We start from the raw sequence: 5857 nt of genomic DNA, 5'->3' as shown, positions 1-5857 counted from the left end.
GAGCGCTTCGCTCTCAGAGTGTAAGTATTGAGGTAAGTTGCACTGTCTGAGGGTCAATGCTGAGGGAGCGCTGCAATGTTGTGGTATCAGTACAGAGGGAGAGCTGCACTGTCAGAGTGTCAGTACTGAGGGAATGCTACACAGTCAGAGCGTCAGTACTGAGACAGTGCCGCACAGTCGGAAGGTCTGGACAGAGGGAGTGTCATACTGTTGGAGTGTCAGTACTGAGGAAGTGCCATACTGTCGGAGGGTCAGTACTGAGGGAGTGCCATACTGTCAGAAGGTCAGTGCTGAGGGAGTGCAATATTGTCGGATGGGCAGTACTGAGGGAGTGCTGCACTAATGGCAGTTCAGTACTTAGGGAGTGCCATACTGTTGGAGAGTCAGTAATGAGGGAGTGCTGCAGTGTTGGGGGTTGAGTACTGAGGGAGTGCCATACTGTTGGAGGATCAGTAATGATTGATTGCCATACTATTGGAGGCTCACTACTGAGGGAGTGCCGAACTATTTGCGTTTCGGTACTGAGGGAGGGCTATACTGGTGGAAGGTCAGTACTGAGGGAGTGCTGCAATGTCGTAGGATCAGTACTGAGTGAGAGCTGCACTGTTTGAGGGTCAGAACTGAGGGAGTGTCGCACTGTCAGAGGGACAGTACTGAGGGAGTGCCATGCTGGCGGAGGCTCGATACTGAAGGAATGCCATACTGTTGGAGGGTCAGTACTGAGTGAGTACCATACTGGTGGAGTGTCAGTGCAGAGGTAGAGCTGCACTGTCGGAGGATCAGTACTGAGGGAGTGCTGCCCTGTCGGAGGGTCAGTACTGAGGGAGAGCTCCACTGTCGGACGATCAATACTGAGGGAGGGCTGTGCTGTCGGAGGGTCAGTATTGACGGTATGCCTTACTGTCGGAGGGTACGTACAGAGGGAGTGCTGCACTTTTGGTGCGCTCGTACTGAGGGACTGCTGCACTGTCAGATGATCAGTACAGAGTGAGTGCTGCATTGTTGTTGAGTCTGTACTGAGTGAGTGCTGCACTGTCAGAGGGTCAGTACTGTGGGAGTGCTGCATTGTTGTTGAGTCTGTACTGAGTGAGTGCTGCACTCTCAGAGAGTCAGTACTGAGGGAGTGCAGCACTGTCATAGGGTCAGTTCTGAAGGAGCACTGCATTGTAGTTGAGTCATTACTGAGGGAGCGCTTCACTTTCAGAGTGTCAGTATTGTGGTATGCTGCACTGTCAAAGGGTCGGTTTGGAGGGAGCGCTGCATTGTTGTTGAGTTAGTACAGAGGGAGCGCTGCATTGTCAGAGGGTCAATACTGAGGGGCTGCTGCACTCTCAGAGTGTCAGCACTGAGGGAATGCTGCACTGCCAGAGGATCAGTACTGAGGGAGTGCTCCACTTTTGAAGGGTCACTACTGAGGGCGTGCTGCAATGTCGGATGGTCAGTACTGAGGGAGTGTCAAACTGTCAGAACGGTGGTGGTGAGGGAGTGCCACAGTTTCAGAGGATCAGGACTGAGGAACTGCCATACTGGCGGAGGGTACGCATGGCAGGAGGGCCATACTGTCGGAGGGTAGGTACTGAGGGAGTGTTGCACGTTTGGAGCGCCAGTACTGAGGGACTGCTGCACTGTCAGATGGTCAGTCCTGAGAGAGTGCTGCATTGTTGTTGTGTCAGTACTGAGAGAGTGCCGCACTGTTGGAGGGTCAGTACTGAGGGAGTGCCATCATGTCGGACCGTCACTCCTGAGGGTGTGCCATACTGTCGGAGGGTCAGTACTGAGGGAGTGCTGCACTTTTGGAGCGCCAGTACTGAGACACTGCTGCACTGTCAGATGGTCAGTCCTGAGAGATTGCTGCATTGATTTTTTTTTTTTTAGAATTAGAATATTACAGCGCAGTCCAGGCCCTTCGGCCCTCGATGTTGCGCCGATCATCTGACCTACACTATTCCATTTACATCCATATGTCTATCCAATGACCACTTAAATGCCCTTAAAGTTGGCGAGTCTACTACTGTTGCAGGCAGGGCGTTCCACGCCCCTACTACTCTCTGCGTAAAGAAACTACCTCTGACATCTTTCACCCCTCAACTTAAAGCTATGTCCCCTCGTGTTTGCCATCCTCATCCGAGGAAATAGACTCTCACTATCCACCCTATCTAACCCTCTGATTATCTTGTATGTCTCTATTAAGTCACCTCTCCTCCTCCTTCTCTCTAATGAAAACAACCCCAAGTCCCTCAGCCTTTCCTCGCAAGACCTTCCTTCCATACCAGGCAACATCCTAGTAAATCTCCTCTGCACCCTTTCCAAAGCTTCCACATCCTTCCTATAATGTGGTGACCAGAACTGCACGCAATACTCAAGGTGCGGCCTCACCAGAGTTTTGTGCAGCTGCATCAGGACCTCGTGGCTCCGAAACTCGATCCCCCTACTAATAAAGGCTAACACACCATATGCCTTCTTAAGAGCCCTATTAACCTGGGTGGCAACTTTCAGGGATTTATGTACCTGGATACCAAGCTCTCTCTGCTCATCTACACTACCAAGAATCTTCCCATTAGCCCAGTACTCTGCATTGCTGTTACTCCTTCCAAAGTGAATCACCTCACACTTCTCCGCATTAAACTCCATTTGCCATCTCTCAGCCCAGCTCTGCAGCCTATCTTTGTCCCTCTGTACCCTACAACACCCTTCGACACTATCCACAGCTCCACCGACCTTCGTGTCATCTGCAAATTTACTAACCCACCCTTCTACACCCTCATCCAGGTCGTTTATAAAAATGACAAACAGCAGTGGCCCCAAAACAGAACCTTGCGGTACACCACTAGAAACTAAACTCCAGGATGAACATTTGCCATCAACCACCACCCTCTGTCTTCTTTCAGCGAGCCAATTTCTGATCCAAAGCTCTAAATCACCTTCAACCCCATACTTCCGTATTTTCTGCAATAGCCTAAGGTGGTGAACCTTATTAAACGCCTTACTGAAATCCATATACACCACATCCACGGCTTTACCTTCATCCACCTGTTTGGTCACCTTCTCGAAAAACTCAATAAGGTTTGTGAGGCAAGACCTACCTTTCACAAAACCGTGCTGACTATCGCAAATGAACTTATTCTTTTCAAGATGATTATAAATCCTGTCTCTCATAACCTTTTCCAACATTTTACCCACAACCCAAGTAAGGCTCACAGGTCGATAATTACCAGGGCTGTCTCTACTCCCCTTCTTGAACAAGGGGACAACATTTGCTTTCCTCCAGTCCTCCGGCACTACTCCTGTCGACAATGACGACATAAAGAACAACAACAACGGCTCTGCAATCTCCTCCCTGGCTTCCCAGAGTATCCTAGGATAAATCCCATCTGGCCCAGGGGACTTATCTATTTTCACTCTTTCCAAAATTGCTAACACCTCCTCCTTGTGAATCTCAATCCCATCTGGCCTAGTAGGCTGTATCTCAGTAATCTCCTCGGCAACATTTTCTGTTTCTACTGTAAATACTGACGAAAAATATTCATTTAACGCTTCCCCTATCTCCTCTGAATCCACACACAACTTCCCACTACTATCCTTGATTGGCCCTGTTCTAACTCTTATCATTCGTTTATTCCTGATATACCTATAGAAAGCCTTCGTGTTTTCTTTGATCCTATCCGCCAATGACTTCTCGTGTCCTCTCCTTGCTCTTCTTAGCCCTCCCTTTAGATCCTTCCTGGCTAGCTTATAACTCTCAAGCGCCCTAACTGAGCCTTCACGTCTCATCCTAACATAAGCCGCCCTCTTCCTCTTGACAAGCACTTCAACTTCTTTAGTAAACCACGGCTCCCTCGCTCGACAACTTCCTCCCTGCCTGACAGGTACATGCTTATCATGGACACGCATTAGCTGCTCCTTGAATAAGCTCCACATTTCGTTTGTGCCCATCCCCTGCAGCTTCCTTCCCCATCCTACACATCCTAAATCTTGCCTAATCGCGTCATAATTTCCTTTCCCCCAGCTATAATTCTTGCCCTGCGGTATATACCTGTCCCTGCCCATCGCTAAGGTAAACCTAACCGAATTGTGATCACTATCGCCAAAGTGCTCACCTACATCTAAATCGAGCACCTGGCCGGGTTCATTACCCAGTACCAAATCCAATGTGGCATCGCCCCTGGTTGGCCTGTCCACATACTCTGTCAGAAAACCCTCCTGCACACACTGGACAAAAACAGACCCATCTAAAGTCCTCGAACTATAGTATTTCCAGTCAATATTTGGAAAGTTAAAGTCCCCCATAACCACTACCCTGTTACTCTCGCTCCTGCCGAGAATCATCTTCGCTATCCTTTCCTCTACATCTCTGGAACTATTTGGAGGTCTATAGAAAACTCCCAACAGGGTGACCTCTCCTCTCCTGTTTCTAACCTCGGCCCATACTACCTCAGTAGACGAGTCCTCAAACGTCCTTTCTGCCGCTGTAATACTTTCCTTGATTAACAATGCTACACCTCCCCCCCCCCCTCTTTTACCCTCTTCTCTCTTCTTACTGAAACATCTAAATCCCGGAACCTGCAACATCCATTCCTGCCCCTGCTCTACCCATGTCTCTGAAATGGCCACAACATCAGGATCCCAGGTACCAACCCATGCTGCAAGCTCACCCACCTTATTCCAGATGCTCCTGGCGTTGAAGGAGACACACTTTAAACCAAGTTCTTGCTTGCCAGTGCCCTCTTGTGTCCCTGTAACCTTATCCCCTACCTCACTACTCTCAACAGCCTGTACACTGGAACTACAATTTAGGTTCCCATTCCCCTGCTGATTTACTTTAAACCCCCCCGAAGAGCACTAACAAATCTCCCCCCCAAGGATATTGGTACCCCTCTGGTTCAGGTGAAGACCATCCTGTTTGTAGAGGTCCCACCTACCCCAGAAAGAGCCCCAATTATCCAGGAAACCAAAACCCTCCCTCCTACACCATCCCCACAGCCACGTGTTCAACTCCTCTCTCTCCCTATTCCTCTCTTCGCTATCACGTGGCAGAGGCAACAACCCAGAGATAACAACTCTGGTTGTTCTTGCTCTAAGCTTCCACCCTAGCTCCCTGAATTTCTGCCTTAAATCCCCATCTCTCTTCCTACCGATGTCGTTGGTGCATATGTGGACCACGACTTGGGGGTGCTCCCCCTCCCCCTTAAGGATCCCAAAAACACGATCGGAGACATCACGTACCCTGGCACCTGGGAGGCAACACACCAACCGTGAGTCTCTCTCGTTCCCACAGAACCTCCTATCTGTTCCCCTAACTATGGAGTGTCCAATGACTAATGCTCTGCTCCTCTTCCCTTTTCCCTTCTGAGCAACAGGGACAGACTCTGTGCCAGAGACCTGCACCCCATTGCTTACCCCTGGTAAGTCCCCCCCCCAACAGTATCCAAAACGGTATACCTGTTGTTGAGGGAAACGGCCACAGGGGATCCCTGCACTGCCTGCTGGTTCCCTTTCCTTCCCCTGACGGTAACCCATCTACCTACTTCTTTTACCTGAGGTGTGACTGCCTCCCTATAACTCCTGTCAATAATCCCCTCCGTCTCCCGAATGATCCGAAGTTCATCCAGCTCCAGCTCCAGTTCCCTAACGCGGTCTGCGAGGAACTGGAGTTGGGTGCACTTCCCGCAGATGCAGTCAGCAGGGTTACTCTTGGCGACCCCTACCTCCCACATTCTGCAGGAGGAACATACAACTGCCTTTACCTCCATTCCCACTATTCTAGATTCCCAATAAATCTACTGAAAAACCAAACGAAAAAAAAAAAGTCAAAACTTGTTCGCTTAGCAATCCGACGGACTGAACTTTTTAAATAAAA

Source organism: Heterodontus francisci, unplaced genomic scaffold (assembly GCF_036365525.1).
Source record: "Heterodontus francisci isolate sHetFra1 unplaced genomic scaffold, sHetFra1.hap1 HAP1_SCAFFOLD_586, whole genome shotgun sequence".
NCBI lineage: Eukaryota > Metazoa > Chordata > Chondrichthyes > Heterodontiformes > Heterodontidae > Heterodontus > Heterodontus francisci.
This window is presented reverse-complemented; position numbering follows the sequence as displayed.